The 21,980-nt window shown below is 45.0% G+C and overlaps 1 protein-coding gene across 1 annotated transcript in view; it reads left to right on the top strand.

Moving 5' to 3' along the window:
• Nucleotides 1–822: 822 nt before the first annotated feature.
• CHST3 (carbohydrate sulfotransferase 3) overlaps nt 823–21,980 on the top strand; it is a 45,955-nt gene continuing 24,797 nt past the window's right edge. Inside the window, exon 1 of the mRNA XM_073353538.1 lies at nt 823–1,265. The gene's annotated coding sequence lies outside the window, so the exon portion shown is untranslated. The remainder of the gene's footprint in view (nt 1,266–21,980) is intronic.

Below are 21,980 nucleotides of genomic sequence, written 5' to 3'. Positions count from 1 at the left end.
CCAAAAGCTGAGCAAGAAGGGCTACAAATTTAGTTCATCATCTATAATCAAAAGAGCCCTGGAGCAACAGAAAATACACAATAATGAAAATATGAAATACAACCCAGCCACACTAATATGGAAACTGTTTAGTCACAAAGGCACTTTCCTTAAAAAAGAGATATGATATGCACACTTCCCCGCTTTTACTTCTGTGTAACCTCTTCCCCTCTGTGCATACTACAGTGAGGAGAAGGGCCTCAAAATTACCATTGATACAACTGTAATAAATGGAGTCGACAACGGCCTTGGAATATTCCGATTGAAAAGGAGCTTGAAATCCCTCCTACTAAAGTGGGAAGTCACGATCCGAGTGACTTCAGAGCTTTGGCTCTCACAGACGTGCGATTCCCTCCTAAGTTATTTCCTCGCTTGCAGAGGGGAGGGATAATGCAATCAGAAGTGCGGAGATAACACAGATGAAGTGTGTCCTGTCCTTTCGCTCCATCCCCCACCCCCCCCGCACACACACACCTTGTCTCACGCCACCCCCCCCGGCCAAGTTTCTTTTCCTGCAGCCACTGCACCCCCCCCCTGCACGTCTGGCCAGATGCGCACTCGGCCACCTCCGCCAGCGGCTTTGCGCCTCGAGAGCCGGCCAGCGGCGGAGACGCGAAGGGCGGCGTGGCGCGGAGTGTCTCGAACAAAGCCAACAGAAGGGTCCTTGTTAGCGGGCTGCTCCCAGGAGGGGGCGAGCGGCGAGGGGAGGGGCGGGGCAGGGCAGGCGGCTCTCCCTTCGCCTGTCTCCTCCTCTAGCCCGGGGCCCGCCGCCCGCCGCAGGGGGACCCGCTGGTGACTTTGGCTCACTTGAGAACTCTCCTGCGCCGCCCGTCGCGGGCTCGCCCGCTGCCTCCGGCCCAGCAGCGAGTTTCCGAGGGGCCGGGAGCCGCTCCAGGCGGCGGCGTGAGGCTGGTGTGCCTGCGCCTGGGGGAGGCCAGCTCGCTCCTCCGCCCCTGGGGGCTGCTCTGAAACCGACCCGACCCTCTCGTCCATTGCAACCCCCCCTCCCCCCAGGCCAGGCATCCAGCCCGGGGCGAGAGCCCGGCCGCCGGCTGCGGGAGGGAGCGAGCCCCAGCCTGGCACGGGGAAGCCGCGGCGCTTTCCCAGGAGCAGGGCGCTGCACCGCTGGAGGAGCGAGCGCGGATGGTCCCCCGGCCGCAGCCCGTCCCGCCGGGCAGAGCTCTCCGCGGCCGGCCCCGGGAGGAGCGAGGCGGGTCGCGGGCCGGGTAAGGCAGTCGGTCGCGTGCACGGTCCCGGCGCCTCGCCGCCGCCGCCGCTGCTTTTGTTCCTTGGTGGGGCTGGGGGGACCCTTCGTGCGCGGATGCCCGCGGCGCGCTCAGCCTGAGCGGGGACCGTGCGCGGGGGAGGCGCCGTCCAGCTGCTCCCTGAGGAGGGCAGGGAACGTGCCCCGAGGACCCCTGCCCCCCGGGACACGCCCGAGGGTTGTGAGAAGAGCTAGCACAGGCCGGGCGCGGTGGGGCGGGGAGAGCCGGGCTGCGCCGGCTGGGGGCAATCCGGGGGGGCGCGCGGCCCCTGGTCGGTCGGTCGGTCTGTCTGTCTGCCCGCCCGCAGCACTCAGCGTGCTCCTAGCGCTCCCCCAGGGACGAACCAGGACGGCCAGAAGGCAGGGAGAGAACAGAGCCCAAGCGCAAGCTAGACCCGGTGGGTTCCTGGGAGCAACTAGCCGGATTTTGGCTTTGCGAAGGCCACGCTGCAAAAAGGAATAAGCGGCATGAAACAGAAAGAGGAGGAGATAAAAAGCCGTTCAGCCCAAAGCCAGGCTGCGAGGTGGAGGGTCAGGTTCTCCTGCAAAGCCGGGAGCAGCGCTTGCAACCCTCCCCGGGCAGGAATCATTGCACTGATTGTCCTTCCAACTTTGGGATACAATTCCGGAAAACTTGTGTGTGTGTGCTGTGCAACGCGGCCTGTTCAGATGGAAGTTTTAGGGAATGATTCATGGAACCTCCTTCCAGAATGTAAATTGCCAGCAGATTTAAAATGAAGCAGCATTGCTGGGAGTGAAAGTCAGTTCAATGCACAGGCTAAAATGCTTGCCTTGAATATGCTGGGCCAGCACAGAGTTATGCTAGTTACACCAGCTGAGGATCTGGCCAGTTAACTATATTTAACCTACTAAATAAAAATATATTCAGTGGAATTAAGGAAGACTCTCACATCCAGGTAGGTGGAAACAAAGGGACCAGTGCTAGGTATGGTTTCTTTTTCCATGACGTGAAGAATAGGGCAGTGCAACTATATCAGAAACCTGGCTGTCCCTTTATGTACAGTAGTACAGTATCCTGTTTTTGACAATGGTCATATGCTTTAGAGGAAGGTGTAAAACCTCCTTAATGCACCGCATAGTGCTATACATAGAGAGGAAGGAGGGATTTCTTCCTGATCCCAGCTGATGATCAGTATCAACTCTGAAGCAGAAAGGTTGATGATCTTTGTAACTGTATCCTAGCTAGGGTAGCTGCAGATGCTATTCCTGTTTAATATCGATAGCTAAAATGTTCTATGTTCCCCCTTAGCTCTTTACTTTCTTCAGTTTCTATCATGGGCTCACCCACCCACCTCTGCCAGTTGACTTCAGTCTTTAGTTGCAGCATCTTTCCTGGCATTGGGTACTATAGACAGCTTTGAGAATCCACCTCTGACAATCCACCTCAGGCAGGCCTGGCATGCAGAACCCTCTCATAATTCCTGGGCTTCTCATGGGCAGAGAATGTCAACTACGCTAAACCACGTCTTGGTTTTGGGGACAAATGCCCATTGAGGACTTCATTTCACTACTGGAGTTAGCTAGATCTGAATGCAGTTCTTCAGGAGAGAAGATCTTGTTAGCAATGGAACCTCCCACACCATGTAGTTCTTTTGGTTACTTTGTTAAAAATTAAGGACAGACAGTCCAGCTCTAACTGTGAGCTTCTGTCCAAAAAGAGCAATGTGTCTGGCTCTAGAAAAGGGCACTTATTCATAAGTATCTTGGAATTGCATCATCTTTCTTGTCAACCCTGTTTTCTTGCTCAGAGGTGTGGAAAATTCTCCTCACTTCTCTTTCTCCCTGGTGCAGACTGGGGCTAAGCACCAGTCCATGTCTGAAAGTTCCATCCGGAGAGTTCTGATGCAGAGTGGGCATTGGCAGGTCCACCGCAAATCTTGCTAATTCCTCCATTTTAGACTTCAGCCACAGTTATCAGAAGCACTGACTCCTGTTGACTTAGCTGATTGCTGTAGCCAAACTCTGAGATGGAGAAACAGACACATGGGTGTATTCTTCTGTCAGAGCATGTGCGGCTTTCTGTGAATAATTCCTGTTAATATTCAGAGAACTTATTCACATAAATCCCTCATTCATCAGTGGGAGAATAGATCCCTATGTGTATAAACCACAGGATTTCATCTTGACTTACCTCTTTTCCCCAAGGGATCTAAGTCCCTTTTTGCATTTTTTGTCCTTTTCCACTACTAAGTGGGGTGATTTATGGGTCCAGAGCAGGGTAATGAAGAGATAATGATGTTAGTCAGTAACACACACACCTGACTTGTTGCTTTTGGGGGGACACTGTGTTTCCTGGAAATGTGCTATATGCACACAGATGCATTCTGGGATATTCATTCCAATTCCCCAGGAGCGCAACAACAGATTTATTTACTAGCTGGAATGCTCTATTTCTTAATACTACTTCTTGCTTCCTGTCCTATCTGCAGGAGCTTGGATAGTGGGATCAGGCTAACATACTGCTTTGTTTACACAATAAAACTGGAGCAATGCAGGTCTCAGACTAGCCTATTGAACAGGCACAGTGCTCAGCAGTTTCTCTGTTCTCTTAGTGCAGGAATGGGTCAGGGGGATTATGAGAAACAGAAAAGGACATTCCATTCCCATAGAAGCTGGGCGACTGTTCCAAATGTGCTCTGGGGACGGAGCGGGAAGAGCGTGCACGCACCAGTCAGCATTGTATCTTGTGCTACAGAAAAACAGCAGCAGCAGCCAGGCGCAACTCATTCCCTCTTTACCTGCACCTATGCGGGGTGTAAACCAGTAGTTCTCTGGCCCGCCTACTCATGGCTCAGCAGTGCCCCTCTTAGCCCTTCTTGGCGGTCTGCAGAGTGAACCACTTTGGGAACCAAGGAGGCAGTGATTGGGGATTGGGCTGGGAGGGGAGATGGGTCCAGGAGATGATCTCTCTTACTAAGTAGTCTACAGAATAACTAGTAAATTATATGCTGTATCGCTCTTTCCCCTTCCCAAACCATTTCCTGTATCACGCCTTTTTAGAGAAATCACATACCTGCATAATTTCTTCAAGGGCATATGGCCCAAGAGGTGATCAGGAGAAGCAACCTCCTGCTACCCTTGCTTTCTAATAGATAGAAGAGTAGAAATTGAAACGTTCATCAAGACTCCCAACAACTTGCCATCTCATTCCCAGTCCGCCCCTACTGTTCCATCTGCCCCACAAAGACCTCACAGTTGTAGGGAGATTTTCTGTTACTTGTGTGGTTTTCATTTCTCCTGCTTAAAAGCTGTCTGATGGCAGAACCCTTAGCTTGAACGTGTCCAGGGCACTGAAGAGGTGAGGTAGGGTCTAGCCTTCCATATTTGTAAAACAAGCGGAACCCGAAGCCCCTAACTCTGTCTCCCTCATCACTTTTTCTCCTATTAAAATTGTTTCCCAGCCCTCCTTACTCCTCTTTTGAGTAAAGGGTTTCTGAGGGCATTATTACATTGCCTGGACTTGTAATGTTATAACACGAAATTACATGGCCAATGCATATAATGAGCTGGTATGGCACACTGTGTTTTAGTGTTTCGTTTGTTCTGGAGTGGATTTGAGACATTGCAAGCTCTTCCACAATTGCAGTTCTTTGTCAGAGCTTCCTGAACCTGAGGCACTTGGCCATTACATTTTTAGTTCCCCTTTATACCAGGGTTATAACTTAACAACACAGTGTATGTCTACACCAGAGGATTTTTAACTCCAATTGGTTGATTATATCAGTTAGCTTAAGTTAGCTACCAGTCTGGACACTCCCCAAACCTTTGTTCCAGGACACAAACATTTGTTCTAGGATAAACCACAAATATTTGTGGTGTCCAGGCTGACATGCACAAATGTGTTAGCTAACTTGAGTTAATTAGTAATGCTGATGAAGACAAAATTAGAGCACAATCTGCTAAGGGCTTCCGCCTTTACAAGACACCAGTTGGAAGGTATTTACGGAGCCATGAGCGGGATGGAGGATTGGAGAGTAGCTGTCTAAATGCTACCTGGAACAAGCCCTCTGTCCAGTGTTGATGTCTTTCCTTGAAAAGTCCATCTTCATTTAACTGTGATTGAGTCAATGGAGTATTTTTGGAGGCAGCAAAAATATCCAGTGAGGCACTTTTCACTTATAGTCAGATCCAGCAAACAATAACAGGGTTCTGCTTCATTTTAACAGACTTCCCTGGCCAAAAGCCCAGTGGAGGCAACCAGAAAGGGGGGGGGGGGCAGATGACAAGTCAAACAAAATTGCTAGAGAAAGGCAAAACTGCTAGAGAAAGAAAGGAGAGACAATTCTCCTTCTCAGGTGTGCACTATGGGTATGTCAACACAGCATTTTGGAGCAAGCCTGCCAGCCCGGGTTAACAAACTTAGTGGGGCTCGTACTAGTGTTTAGAGCTGTATAGACAGCGCTTTGAACTTGTGGCTTGGGCTGGAGGCAGGGCTTGGAAGCCCACCCCTTTCGTTAGTCTTCAGAGCATGAGCTCCAGCCCCAGCCGCAACTTCACAGTGCTGTCTAGGCAGCTTTTTTTAGAATGTTAGTGCGAGCCCTGCTAGCCCAGGTCTGTTATCCGTGGAGAAAGGGCCAGTATCCTGCCATGGCACAGCACCTTATCAGGCTGGTGTGCTTCTGCTGTAGAGAAAAGAGAACAACACTGATCCATCTGAACTACAGAGTCATGGCAGCACTACCATTATTAATAAAGCCCCTCATGCCCAAGTCATTGCTTAGTAAAGCCCTTGGGGATTCCATGAGTATAAAAGGCGCGACAGAGAAGCAAATCCCATTCTGGTTATCAACGATCAGTTCCTATTTCAAGGCAGACACACTAATAAATAATGGGCCTAGAAAGTCCATCTGTATCCAGAATTTTGAAGTAAATACATAAAAAGATTTTTATAAAAATACCAGTACAGATCTGCTGGCTTTTACCAGCACTTTTTCCCGTTTCCCCAGCCTGGGCTGGGTTGGGAGCCAGAATGCAGCTTCTTTTCTTACAAATGTTCATCTCACTAGCTTTTCTTTTCCGAGTGGATGCTACTGTACACAGCACACTTAGTCACTTTAACAGGGCAGTGGAAAACCTATCCAGAGCAGTCTGGAGGAGGAGTGTGAGGCAAAGTGAGGAAAATAAATAAGCAAGTCCCCAGCTTGACCTCCCATGAACCCCAGTGAGTAAACAGGCTGAGAAGAAAACTAGTGACATCTATTTTAAACTTAAGTATACCCCTTTTATGTTCTCTCTCTCTTTACACACATACACACACATGAGACACAGAAATTCTGGAGTCCTTACTTAGGCACTGAAGTCAATAGGAGTTTTACCTGCAGATTTTGATTCTTTATGTAACCCACAACAAATAATAAATAATAATAATAATAATAATAACTAGCTCTTAAATTGCAGTTTTCATCAGTAGGTCTCAAAGGGCTTTACAAAGAAGGTCAATACCATTATCCCTGAGTTTTACAGATGGAGAAACTAAGCCACAAAGAGGGAGGAATTGACTTGCCCCAGTTACCCAGCAGGCCAGTGGCAGAGCTGGAAATAGAACGTAGGCCTCCTGAGTCCCAGTCCAGTGCTCTATCCTGAAATTTTGGTATGCGAGTCAGAAACAAGTCCTTCCTTTTCTCTTTCTAAACTCGCCAGGGCCAGACGTGTTAGAATTGAGGGAGGGAGGCAGTGGGATGAGGAATGAGCCACAGAATGCCCATGCAGTTTTCTGGGAAAACTGCAAAGAGTCAGACGTTGTTATAGCATATGGTTGGTTCATGGTTTTATTTGTGAGCTTCATTTCTTGCGGTATGAAAGGTACAATTGGATTATTTTAGTTCTGAGGAACCTTGGAATGTGTGCTCCCCCTCTCTCTCTCTCTGCAGAGTAATATCAACTTTCTCTTCAAACAGCAGTTGATAGGGGTTGGGAGCTTAACAAGGACAGGAAAGTATTTCATTTTTCTTTCCTGACATGTCTCTAAGCCCTTCTCCAGTCCTGTTGGGAGGGGATTTCCACTGCAAACGTAAAGCTGCTGAGAGTGGGACTTGTGATGTTCTTTTGTCTGTATTTTCCATAGGCTTTTAAGAAGTCTGCAGTCTCTGTAAGGGCAAGGGAGGTGCTGGGCTGGCTCATGTACTGTAATAGGGGAGAGGAGTGGACAGTTTCTCCTGGTAGTACTGCTAGCATAGCTGCTGAAGAAAAGAGCAGCTATCAGAGAGGAGTGGGTGGGTAATGAAGACTCTGATGGTGCCTGTCGCCTTTGGCCTGGCGTGGAGTGCACCTGAAAGGAGAAGATGTCAGTAGCAAATGTGTGAGTGAAGAGCTTGGGCAAGACCATAGCTAACAAGGGGGAGTGGGCCAGAATTTTTCTGTTCTTTTACCGTCATAGAGTTTAAGGCCTGAATGGACCATCAGATCCTCTAGTCTGACCTCCTGTATAGCACAGGCCACCAACCCCACTCAGCAGCCACACACTAACTGAGCAACTGACATTAGACCAAAGTTTAAATGCTGCCAGGAGAATAGACAATTATATCCCATCGGCAGAGAACAGGGTGGACCAAGGTGTTTCAGGGCCTGAGGCTCCCACAATGGCAGGGAAACAATTAAGCAAGATACACCCAGATAATCCTGGCAAATGACCAGCATGCTGCAGAGGCTGGTGAAAAGACCCCAAGGTCTCTGCCAATCTGACTTGGGGGAAAATTTCTTTTTGACCCCACATAAGGCGATCAAGTTAGACCCTGAGCACATGACCAAGAACCAGCCAGCCAAGCACCCGAGAGAGAGCGAAAGCTCAGTGCCTCCTCAAAGCCTTGGCCCACCCCACCCAGTGTCCCATCTCCTGCCATTGCCATCTCTGGTGTTTCAGAAGAATCCATTACAGAACTCATGAGCAAAGAGTTTCCACTTGGAAGGCTCTCTCCACAAGCAGAAGTGTTAGAAACGTACTGAAAACTAACAAAGAAAGCTTAAGTCTGCACCAGTCAACTGATAGCCCTTTACATTCTGCTGGAGCCTGACACCTCATGCTGATGGTCCTTATTTTGCCAGTGAATATCTTACAAATATGCCTTTCCCTGTGTCAGATTTGGTCACACCCACTAGACCTTGCCCAAAGCTTCTCAGTAAACTTCATCTGAAGTTTCTAGAAAAAGCTGTTTCTGAGATAAGATGCGGGGGAGGGGGAGGGAGGGGAGTTAGACAAATTTTTAAAAGCAGGATTAAAAATTGATTGTCTGAGTTCTGTATCTCAAAAACTAATTGCTTAAATCATCTCAAATTTGAACAGAAATTGTCTGCTGGCCACAGACCATGTACCAAAATATAGGATGTAAAAACCACTACCATGGAGTTTTAAAGCAACTAATTACTATAAATTGATAGAAGAAAAAGAAGAATAGACATGAATATTGGACTGGTCTGGGCCTCAGGAGATCAGGGTTCAATCCCCAGCTCTGCCACAGACTTCCTGCCTGACCTTGGGCAAATCCCAATCTCTCTGGGCCTCAGCAACCACCTGTGAAACAAAAGCCAGAACACGCCCCTTCTCTCACTTGCATTTTTCTTCTAACAATGGCTGCTGCAGTGTCCAGCACATTTAGTTTAACAGGGCTGTGGAAAACCTATTCAAAGTAGTCTTCGTGTAAGGTCTGTGGGGCATGGACTGTCTTTTCATGTGTGTACATATGGGTTCTAGCACAATGGGGCTCTGATCTCAACAGGGGCCTCTAGCTGTTACCATAATACAAATAATAATATTTGATATATTTACCCTAGCAAAATAATGAAACAAATATTAAAAGAGAGAGAAACAGCTGTTAGCCTGTTAGTGGATGATGGGAAAATGAGCAAATGAGAAGAACAGGGCAAGCAATATCAAGGAATTAGTAGCTTTTTAAAAAATCTAATTACAAAATGTATGAATAAATAGACTGCAACATGAGTGACCTGTAGAGCAGTCAATGTTCTGTCTCCATAGTTTGCTTCTGTCCTCCAGAGTGCTACAGAGAACAAAGAGGAAGCAATGGTCCGTTCTTCTCTTTATGGCCTTGCATGGACTACTTTTATTTGAAAACAAAATCAAAAACAATGAAAGAAAGAAAAAACCTGAACTGCCCCAGATGATAGAGAACCTAGAACTCAGGAGAATTGTTAAGCTTTAAGAAAATTAGCCGCATAGACAGAGGAAGGCAGACTGGTATAGGAAACATAGGGAGGGAAGAAGGAGTTTTAAAGGTTCAGTTTCTTTTTCTGAACTTGCTAATAACAATTCAGAAGTGACAGAAGTCTGCCCATATCAGACATCTGCTGTGCTCTCAACACTGGGTGCACATATGCTGTCACTTATATATTTCTACTAACAAGACTGACTGCCTTTGATCATCCTTTATGCAAGGCCACTGCCATGTGGCAGCATCCACACAACTTGAACATTTCCATGCAGACCCATCCCATCCACATATATACTCACCTATGTACTCCTTCACTATATTCCTCTCCTACACATACACGTTGCCATCCAACCCTCTAGATGGCTGGCAGCTAGGGAGATCCAAGTTTAACTCATGCCAAAGCTGTGTCAAAACAGAGGAGTCACTGAGAGTCTGAGGACCTACTCAGATTGGATTCCCTGACTCTTTGCTTCCTGGAATCAATGCTGTAAATAATGTGTGGAAGAGGTTTGGGGGAGTCTTGTTTGCTTGCACTGGCCGAAACAGAGATACACCAGAATTCTTTTTTGCTCAGAGGAGAGATGGTATAAATCCATCCAGTTTCTCTTCCTTGCATCAAGAGACTGCATCAGAACCACATAGGAGAGAGAGTAAAAATACTCTTAACCTAAAGTTACAGAGTTCTGGGAGTTTTCTAGGGATGCCACCTTGAAAATCACTGAAAGTCAGTCCCCTATATCCATGCTGAAGAGTCATAGGTAGGGTGGTACAGCAGTTACTTGTACACTCACTAACTCCAACCTTTCTGCTCTGACTGAGGCTTTCCAGGTGGCTGCTTAATTTGGATGGGAGTTGGTCCTATTTCAGGAAGCTTTAAAAATGTACAGTGCGACAATTTTTTTACTCACATAGATACTCTTTGATTTTAATTTTTAAATAAAATTCTGCTTGGCCATCATCTTAAACAAAACAAAACGGCTTTGTCAGTCAAACCCAGCCCAAGGCTTTCACCCTGTGATCAAGCAACACTGGTCCCATGTTCATGCTGCTTCATGTTATGCATTTCCTAATGGGACTCCTTCTCGCATGGCTGCTCCCAGCTTAACTGGCAAGATGATGGCTACAGAGTAGTAGATTGTCTGCCTAACAGTGAGAATGGCCTAGTGAATATAAATTCACACACACCACCCTCTTTATCTAGTGTTCCTATTTTGGGGGCATGTAGCCACATTTACATGCTTAGAATCCCTGAGTCAAGCTGATATTTCTGAGGATATGTTTTGAAAACAAGCTGTGCAATCCACCCAGACTTTATTTTATTTTTACATTAGTAACATCATAACTTGAGAAAGTCCAGAGGCAGCATGAAAGTTTCATTTAGAGAAAGGGAGCAGGAAGAATTTGTCATACATTTCCGAAGGAGGCGTAAGAGTTTGAACAACCACTATAGTGGTTAATACAATGTAGTCTGAAGAGGCAGTCAGGTTAGAAGCAACTTGTAGGCTACAAGGTTTTCTTCAGACTGTGAACAAAAATAGCATCAGAAACCACAACTAAGACTACACTTCTTATCCCACTGCTGTTTTCACAGTGTTTTTTCCTTATTAGCTCTCAGTTATTTTTTTAAGCTGATCAAGTAAAAAGATTAAATATATATATTATAAGCAACTGAGAACAGAGTATTATAGTGGAGGGAGTTGGTCAGCCTTAACTATTGCAATGCTACCTGCAGCACTGATAATGTACAGCCAGGAATTAGAAACAAAGCAACTCCCACTTGGCAGGAATATCCTAGTCTATGTATTCTGTTCCATACGATTCTTTGAAGTGGGAATAAGTAGCACAGTGCATTAGTGTGTAAGACTTTCCTGTTGGTGTGCAAGGTTTGAATCCTGTAGAGCCTTACGAATTAAATGTTTGCTGATTTCAGTGAATGTTTGCTCACATCACAAAACTACCATCCAGTTAAGCACTGTACATCAGGTCTGGTGGTCTGTTTGTGGAGGCCCAGGCATGAAATAGCAGGAATGCTGGAAAAAGGATTGAGCTACATAGGAATTACTTGCATTCTGCCTGGCTCTGGCTGCCACTAAGTCCTGTAGTAGCCCCCTCAAAAACTACATGCTGAAGGGAAGACCTTTGGGTTGGGGCATCAGTTCCCTTTGTGATTGGGTATGTGTCCTAGTAAGCCCTCCAGTATACTCCTATGCAAGGATATTCTTGCTTCAGGTCTTTGTTCTAGGCAATGAATCACATGCAATCCACACAATTATAAATAGCCCACAGCCAATCCATCCATTAAGAGGACTGCTTTTTTGCCATTTATGGCATTAGGAGAGCCTCTCAAGCGAACTATGCTCTTGCAGTCACTCCAGATTGTCTGTGAACTTATATATACCGTAAATATTTCCAGGAGCTGTAGTCGCAGTTCCAGTTTGACTGATGGGATGAAATTCAGAGTTGGTTAAAGCAGGCTGCAGTTTCTCTGGAGTTACACCCTCTTACATGGGTCTGAATTTGGCCAATGTAGTCTGTAATCAGCCAGTTCAGATGTGGTTTGAAGAAACATCTCTACCCTGCACTAATCAGCTATAAAACATCATTGACTATTTAGCCATTGAGTGCTGCTTACCCCTGGAGAGTGAGTATGAGAGGAGTGCTGGGGATGGAGAATAGAAGGTTGGCGATGTGCACAGCAGAGGAGATACAAAGTCTATGCAAAATGAACACATAGAAACCCGTTCAAGATTTCTTATGCTAGATGAATTTCCATACTAAGGTGATCCTCGTCCCAACTGACACCAAAGCAGACTCCATTACTCCGAGACAAGGGGAGCCTTCGCCCTGTCTGACACTGGAGTACTCTGATTCTAGAACATTAATACTCTACGGCAGCATTAACCAGCTGGTACCCCAATCAAGTTCAAAGAAGTAGCACCAGGGCATTGGAGAGGAGTAATTAGTGCTACAAGTTCATTTCCACCGAGATTTTTGTCTCCGAGTACAGTCATAAAAGCAGGGGTTGGAGATGAAAGAAAGGATGGATGAATGAAGGAATCCCAGAAAGAAGGGGATGGGACCTAGAACTAGATGCTCACAGTTCACGCGCCAGGAGCTCTTTTGCTGACCATTGAGTCATTTGGGGAAAATGTCACTCCATTTATTCACACCTTGCACTGGTTTGCCCTAGTAATCTGAACTGTTAAATTTATTTCCTTTCCTGTATGATGTCTCCCATTTATTGCTGCCCATAGTCTGCAACATGGAGGAATGGATGGACATGAGCAAACTCCCTTTGACTGACTTTGGCAGGTGGCTGGCCCACCTAGTCTCTCGTTCCACACTTTTCTCCTTGACACCTTCATTTCCCTCCCTTTCCCTATATAAGACAGCAATTCCATCTGTGCATTTTGTGCTTACAGAGAATTGCAAGTGATGCTAGTATATAATTACGCTTAGTTAGGTGAGATGGTGCCAGCAGACAGCTTCAGAAAGAAGAAATGAATTCCTCAGGGCTGTAATTGTACTATTGATGCAACCATTTGCAGTTCTGGCTGTAGGAAAGTGCTGCTTTGAACCATCAAAAGAGCAGGGAGAACTCACCAAACTGTTCTGACTACTTGGTTTGGGGACTTTTTATTTACTGTTTTACTTCGCCTCCCACCCACCTACCCCCTGAGATACTCAGAACAGGGGAAGTTACGAGTGAGCTGACGCTGATGGTTGCACAGACAGGGTCTGTAGTGCTGCTGGCTTGTTTTCCCCAGCCCAGGAAGGACTAACCACACCAGTCTTTTTCAGGCACAGTTTATTAATTCACACACAAAACTAGTAAAATAACCCAAACAAAAGCTATTCCCCTGACCGACACAGATTACAGGGGCCTTTCATTCTGTTCCCCTTTTTCACAGGTGCCAACCTTCCTCCTCAGCTCTCTTAGCCATTTACAGGCATCACCTGACCCCTTCAAAGTGGGGTCTGACGCTCCAGCAGGGCTTGTTGGCCCCAGGCCCCTCAAGAGGCAAACCATGGTGTTCCAGGGTCCATCAGCTGGGGTAGATGGAGTATGTGACTGTGAGTGTGCAGCTGCAGAGTAGTAAGTGAGATGTGTGCATGTGTACACAACTGGGAGAGAGAAGGCAGAGAATCCTCTCCTGGAGCCCTGCTGCAATTCCCATCCAGGGCAGCCCACACACCTCAGTCCTTTGTTCGTTGCATGCCACTGTTCCAGTTCTGGCCTCTGCTGCTCAACTGTACCAGTGCACCTCAGTCCTGACTTGCAGCATGCCCTGCAGTCCGGTGTCCCTCCTCAGTTGTACAAAATCATTTGCCACCTTCTGTGATGGGACAGCCGTGCACTGGGGACTCATTTTCACTTCTGACCAAAACGTGGTGCATCCCAGGTGATGCCAATACATTCAGTATCCTCTGTCACTGTCTTCTGCCAGTTCTTCCTCGGCCTTCCTCGGTTTCTCTTTCCTCCTTTGATTATCCAGTCAGTGCTTGCTTAGCAAGTCTCCCAACTTCAATAGGGTGTACATGTCCCAGCCACCTGAGCCTGCTTTCTTTGATGATCTTTTCTAACATGTCCTGCTCTTGTCAGCTCCTTTACTCTCACATTTGCTATTGTCTTTCCATTAAATGTCTAGTGTCTTCCTCAGCCACTGTCACAGGCAGCCTCCAATCTCTTTTTATTAGCCACTGTCATTGGCCAAGTCTCTGCTCTATACAATAGCCTGCTCAGTATAATCACATGGTATAGTCTGACCTTTAGTTTGATGTGGAAATCTCTGTTTGTTCATCCTTCCAAATGTGGTGTTTGCTTTCCTTAATCTTGTATGAATATCTATATCACAGCCACCTTCAAATGTCATCACGCTCCCAAGAGAGCAGCACTCTTCTACCTGTTTCCTTTGTTTTCCATCCATGTAGACCTTTGCATCGGTTGTCCAGTTTCCTACCTTATCTTGGGTTTCTTTGCATTTACTTTCAATCCAGTTTTTGCTGCTTCCTGTTCTCCCGTGTAAGAGCAGTGATTCTGTTTCAGGTCATACTTAGTAAAGCAGTTTCATCAGCAAAGTCAACCTTGTGTAAATTGTCTCCACTAACCCATTTTACAGTGTCCATTATACCTTTTGTTGCCTGCTTCATCACCCTGTCCATTGCTAATCCAAAGAGGATTGGTGGTAACACAACACGTGTCTAACTCCAGTCCCAATATTGAACCACTCACCCAGGCCTGTATCTGATCTTACTGTGCATCTGTTTCCATCATATACTCCTTATTTTGTTGATCAGCTTGTTTGGCGTCCCATAGTGTCTAGCAATATTCCACAGTATGCGTCTGTGGATATTATCGAACGCTTTCATAAAGTCAATAAAGTTAATTAAGATAGGATTTTGCCAAGCAGTAGCTATTTCAATGATCTGTTAAAGAGTGAATATCTGTCCACAATGTGATCTACCTGGACAGAACCCAGCCTGTTCTTGTAATATTCCATCCACTGCCTTCTTCATTCTATTCAGTATAATGGTAGCCAATACTTTGCCTGGGATTGATAGCAGTACAGTGTCTCTCTAGTTCATGCGCTGATGATGTCACCCTTTTTTGGCAATGCCATGATGATACCATCTTTCCAGTCTTGTGACACTTGTTCTTTCACTTTTTTTTTTTTTTTTTTTTACCGAGTTTTATTAGCTACTCAATTAGAATTTTGCGTCCTGCATTTAGTACCTGTGTTTGAATTCTGTCAACCCAAGGAACTTTTCCCCTGTTTAAGGCCGCTAATGGCTGCTTTAATTTCATTGGTGTTATTGGTGCCTTTTCTGTTTCTACCTTAGTGTTGTAATTTCTCTCAAACCAGTACATAAGCATCAGCTCTAGACAGTTTAATGTGGAATGGAAATGTTCTTTTCATTGTCTGGCTTGTTCTTCATGCGTTTTCAACATCTGTTTGTGAGAGTCCCTGATGGGGATCACCTGTGACAGTCAGGTTCTTCCTGAGAGTTCTTTCATTATTCTGTAGGATTGCTTGTAATCTCCTCTCTGTTCTGCTGCTTCTGCCTCTGCAGCCTTCTCCTGAACTCAGGCATTTCTATCTGGCCTGCATCCCTTCTTTATTTCTTTGTCCTTTTCTCTGTATCTTGCATCCACCTCTAATTATTCTGCCTTCATCATGCACTGTTCCTTTTTTGCCTTCAGAGCTTTCCACTCATCAGTCACTGCTTATGTTCCACATATAATCCATGTCCAAGCATCTTTCTTCTGCCCTCAGTGGTGGCTGTCTCAACTACTGTCTTCTTCTAGTTTGACCTGCTGTCCTCTAGACTTTCATCAACCTGGCCCTGTAAATCACTGGAATGGTTGCTAAGTGCAATCTGGGATCTGATCTGCATTTCTTTGTCCTTGAACATCTCTATTGCTATAAACACTCATTTTGTCGGTCTTTGTGATCTTTTTAAGTGTAAACTGTAACATGGCCCCTAAAAGAAAATGATCGGAGGCAACATCTACTCTTCTGCTGACTCTGATGTCTCTCAAAGAAGATGCCCATCTCTTAGTCTGTGTGTATACCTATCTTGTTGAGAGTTGCATTGTCTGGTGATGAGCTTGTGAGTCCTCTTGTGCTGGAAGAGCCTTTCTCCTATCTCTGGGGTGCTTGTGTCACAGAGATTCAAGAACCGTTTGCCATTATCAGTTGGATGCCTTCCACTACTGTGCCCATGATTCCTTCCCAGCTAGTAGAGTTGTTGACGATTCGTACATTGAAGACTCCTGGTTAGGCATGTCATCCAGTACTTGCTGCACCTGCTCATAGAATGTATCCTTTTCACTGTCACCAGCTGCACTTGTTGGTGCATATACTTGAATTATTGTACACTTGTCATGTCTTGTTTACAGCATGACTTATGATTCTGTTGTTCATTGGCTCCTAAGCCAGCAGGGTCTTGATTGTGAAGTTATCCAGTATAATACCTTCACTTCTTTCATGCATTGTTCCACTGAGTGTAAGATTGTAGCACCATCAGACATCAGCATGCCACTCCCTGCCCATTTTGTATCACCAACACCAAGTATATTAAGATGGTATTTTTTCATTTCTTGTGTTACCTGTGCTGGCTTTCGTGTACTATACAAAGTGTGTACATTCCCTGTGCCTACTCTTGTTACAAATTTGGTTGCCAGGATACTTGGTTTTGTGCTCCATCTGCACTTACCATCCTCAAGTTTGGGTTGCAATATGGTTTTACCCGAGCAGGTTGCAGATACAACTGCAGAATCCTTCTCTTTTATCCAGGCTTGGGACTGGCACAGCGTAACTATTTTAAAAGAATAAAAAGTAGACAAAAAAAGAATCTCTACATATCATTACTCTCAGAACAGTTCTGTAGGCCTGTCTGCAAAATTAAACTCTTCTCAGCCATGTTGATTCAGTGGAGTGGGGACCAGTGTAGACATTGCAGTTAGGGCTGGAGCTCGGGTTGTGAACCCCCCCAGGCTACAGAACCCAAGCTCCAGCCCAAGCTTGAATGTATACACAGTTTTAGCACCGTAGCGTGAGCCCCACAAACCCAACTCTGTAGAACTGCACTTGTGAGACTTGCTGCCATGGGTTTTAAAACACAGTGTAGACATACCCTTAGATGCCCTATCATGCAGATGCCCTTCTCTCTGGAGGAAGTTTCCCCTAATATGGTGGCAGGAATTCTCAGCAGGTACCATTTTGGCTTTTGGCTTCATGTTCCCATATCAGGAATTCAGCTTACTCCTAGTGTAAACACTGCAATGAAGTATAAGGCTGGGGTCTGGACAAACGGGGTGTGGACAAGTTGGAGGTTTGGTCGTTCAGATCAAATGTTTGGCAAACCTTTTCTCAAGACATTGGCTCTAGCTGCTGTGCAGGTGGAAGTTGAAGAATTGCCAGCACTTTTCAGAAAGTAGAGGCATAATCTTTGTGGGCAGCCTGGCCAAAATTCTCTCTTGTTAAGGGCCTGCATAGCTAAGCATCTCTGGGCACCTCTCAGGATCAGTCCCTTAAACTAGTTTTCATATTCAAGGCAGCACGTGAGCTACTGCTGAGCACATAATAATGGGCACTGGTTTGCCTGTACAGTCACTGCATGCCCAGTATCTTTGTAAGATATTTGGAGATATAAGAGGTGATCTAGGGGGGAAAAAGGGTTTCATTCTAACATCCCCCCCCCGATGTGGCTAAAACCAGTTACATCTGTTTCTTACTATCATCAGTGTTATGTTCAATGTCAGCTCTGGCCGACAGCTTTCTAAACCCCAGAGACCTATGAAAGATTGTATGTTCTGGTGCCTGATGTAACCCTTCTCTCGCCAACTCCTAGTAACCCATTTCATGGGCTTTTGTGATGATTTTGTTACATCTTTAGTTGCAAGGGTCAGTAATTTTCCACAATGCCACTGTATCAGCCTGTCCTTTTTGCCTGGAGATATATAGCTGTGTATGTCCCTATCCGCAGGTTTGCTTTTAAGAACTGCATTTCTTTGACTAGTATTTATTAACCCTTTTTTATCTGGAAGTTTAAGTCTTGACTTTCTTGTCAGTGTCAGTTGTAACAACCTGGGCCATAACTGAAAAACATTTCCAGCTCTAGTTGTGGAGAGAGCAGTAGTCAGTAGATGGGTCAACTACAGGACCATCACAAGCACGGGGAAAGCTCACCAAACCACCTGTACTTAGTGTTAGGGGTTTTCTTTCTATTTCTAATGTTTTATGTTCCTTTTGTTTGCTCTGAGACACCTCGAACAACATAGTATGCGGCTGAGGAAAGCTAATAATTGCTGGATATTTGAGCTATTGAAATAAAAACTGTCCAGAGGTGTAGATGATGTGGCAGAAGCATTTAATAGGGCTAGACAATGCTAGTTATTTCTGTTAGCTTCCAGGAGCGTGAATACACATTTACTTCTGTTTTCAAAACATGAAAAATTTCTGTCATATGCTTGTACAGAATACAGAGTCCATGTATAGTTTGTTGCCTAGGGCTTTTGAAATCTCTCTGCTCTCAGCGGCAACAGGACCAAATACAAGGTGAAGAAATAAGTTTGTTTGCTGAAATCAGTTCATCTTGCCATCTGCCAGGATATTCAGTGAGCCCAAGATAGTATTAAAAATGGCCTCTCTTTTCCGTGCAAGCAGATGATAGCAATTTTTCATGTATTTTTAATATAGCAACAAACAGAAGTACATTCATGCCTCTTGGAAGATGATGAAAATAGTTTAGAAAGTGGCTACACTGAGATCAGTTTGTACCTTGAAAAAGAAGAAAAGCACAATTCATCCCATTTACTTTCCCCTTTTGGGTGCAGTTTGATATCTCTCAGACAGATTTGGGTTAACAACAGAAGCATTTAATCAGGTTAGATACAGCCATGCTGGTGCCCATCATTTTCCTTTTCCTGTGATCCCAGGCTAGTCAGCACTGGGTTTTTAGAGATTCACAGGTCTGTTGCATTGGACCTCCAATCTGATTGAGCTACCAAGCCTGCCGCCCCCACTCCTGAAGTACCAAATCCAAAACCTTCATCAGCAACACGAACTGAGTTTGATTTGCAAGAAAATACAATCCTCCTCTGCCCAGAAAACTTAAGTCTCATGGATAAAACTAACTGAGTTAGGAGGTTGAATGTCAGCTGGAGTAATTTATCCAAGAGGGAAGTGTTAAATGTGCACAGAGACCCTCTGTGTTTCAGCTAACAATGGGCCATTTATGACTTTTCATTCTGTTTCGTCACCCAGCCGGCAGGCAGGCACACATGCTCAGGATTTACTTCCAGTACTGAAGAAGAGGAAATAAAAGTGGGAGGGACAGAGTTGGGCCTTGAATTCTCTACTGAGGATGACTGTTTAGGAGACCATCTGTCCCTTTTACCTAGAATTTCCTCTTGTCCCCAGGTCCTCTGCTCTGTAATGAGGTCCCGGTATGCCAGCAATGAGCACATACTTCTTTTCACCAGTTTTTCCCCCCTGACTACATACTCATGTGTTGCCCAGTCAGAATTTCACTCTCCTTTGCCTGCCCTTTGCATACTATCTACATAGGTATTTTTGCTATGCTGATTAGGGGAGAAGAACAGGAGAGCAAATTGTTACTCTTCTGCCTCTCCCCTGCAATCACCAGAACAGCAAGGCTCAGTTTCTGAATGATCATCACTGTGGTGATAGAGGGCTGACCTCTCTGTGCCTTGTGGCTGTCAGTAGAGACTTGTGGTGCATTAGGGCTCAAATCTCACATACTTTGACATACAATTTTCAGTTTCCTAGAAATAGGTGATGATGTAGACATATTATATGATACCACTCTTTCCATTCCACTAGTGTCTCAGAATGATATTAAACAGTGGCTATTACCATTAGATATTTTAAAAATCAGTAGGCCCAGATAACTTGCATCCAAGAGTTTTAAAAGAGGTGGCCATGGAGCTCGCTGGACTGTTAATGTTGATTTTCAATAAGTCTTGGAACATTGGGGAATTTCCAGAAGACTGGAAAAAAGCTAATGTTGTATTAATATTTTTGAAAGGGTAAATGGGATGACTTGGGTCATTACAGACCTGTCAGTCTGACATCAGTCCTGGTCAAGATAATGGAAAAACTGATACGGGACTCAATTAATAACAAATTAAAAGAAGGTAATATAATTAATGCCAGTCAATGTGGATTAATGGAAATAGATCTTGTCAAACTAACTTGAGATTTTTTTTTGATGAAGTTACGAATTTGATTGATAACAGGTAATAATGTCAACATAATAGACTTATGTACGGTGTATGACTTGGTGCTGTAGGACATTTTGATTTAAAAACTGAAAAGATAAAATTAACATGTCAGACATACAGTTTATTAAAAGCTGGCTAACTGCTAGGTCTCAAAATGTCATTGCAAATGGGGAATTATCATCTAATGGGTACGTTTCTAGTGAGGTGCCACAGCATCAGTTCTTGACCTTTTGCTGTTTAACTTTGGTATTTATGATCTGGAAGAAAACATAAGACCATCACTGATAAAGTTTGCGGAGGATGCAAAAATTGAGGGAGCGGTAAATAATGAAGAGGACAGATCACCGATACAGAGCAATCTAGATCACTCGGTATGCTGGGCTCAAGCAAAAAATATGCTTTTAATATGACTAAATGTAAATGTGTACATCTAGAAACAAAGACCGTAAGTCATACTTACATGATGGGGCACTCTATCCTGGGAAGCAGTGATTCTGAAGAAGATTTGGGGATTGTGGTGGACAATCAGCTGAACATGAGCTCCCAATGTGATGCTATGGCCAGAAGGGCTAATGTGACATGCTGGATCAGAAAGAACACAGCCTGTTTATGCTAAAAGCTCTTTGTCTGTTGGTCTCTGGACAGTCCAGTTTGAACCAGTATATGAAACCTAAGAGTGATTCGCGTTAATCACTGCTCCCCCAACCCCATACAGTTCTTTAGTTCCTTTAGGAACTGTGGTAGCCCTCCCCCATAGAGTAGAATACAATCATACATAAACCATTCATAAGCTAAACACAGTATGGTCTCCAAAGATATATTGCATGCAGTTTCAATATCTGTCACAATCCCTACTCCTGGCAGAAGTGACATGGGAGCTAAATGAATACAAGAAGTCATGACTTTCACTTTACATCTCATCTGGAAGAAGGTGGCTCAACTGTCACTTAATATTTTGCACACAAAGTATAAAATGGTCTCATCCATTAAAATTACACACACACACCCCATCCACCAGAATGCTACCAGTCACTATATACTCTACTTTACTAGATCATTGGCCCATCCAAGCTTGTAGCCTGTCTCCAGAAGTGGTGGACATCTGATGTTTCAGGGTCAGGCATAAACCATAATGCACTTGGACGGCTGTGTAACTGAGGGATTGAGAATGGGGATTTCTTCCTGAAAACAAGCTCTGTGTATGTCTGGAATGGCCTGAGCTTCAAAAACTTCTTTTGCTGAATATACAGAAAATGAGAGGGTCAACAGTCCCATTCTATAGTGAAGTGAGGTTGGTCCGGAGGCATAGCACTGCTTCCTGTTCTGTCTAATCATCAACTATCATACATTTCTCTGTACAGTTAAAGCGAGAGGGCAATAGTCTACATAACTTTTCTCCCCCACAATAGCTGAAGACTCATTCCTTTTCTGGGGTATCAGCATAATCTTCCTGCCGATGGATAGAACTGGGTGCATATTTTGTAACAAATAATTTAATTACTGTTGCCTCTTTTTTAGTTTGTGACTTGTCTGTGAATAGATCAGTTTTCTCAAACATAGTCATTATTTGAAATAATTCACTGAATAATTCCTGTGAATAATTTCTGGCAGTGCCTTATTTGCAGGGAGATTGCTGTGAGTATCAGAAGTTGAAGCATCATTAATTAGTTTTGACCAGCCACCCAGGATTTATAGTAATGTTCAGTTCCCTGACTGGATGAGTTTGACCCTTAGAATCAAGTTT

Source organism: Lepidochelys kempii, chromosome 7 (genome assembly GCF_965140265.1).
Source record: "Lepidochelys kempii isolate rLepKem1 chromosome 7, rLepKem1.hap2, whole genome shotgun sequence".
NCBI classification, from domain to species: domain Eukaryota; kingdom Metazoa; phylum Chordata; order Testudines; family Cheloniidae; genus Lepidochelys; species Lepidochelys kempii.
Note: the sequence above shows the minus strand (reverse complement) of the source record. Positions and strands in the feature narration are given on the sequence as shown.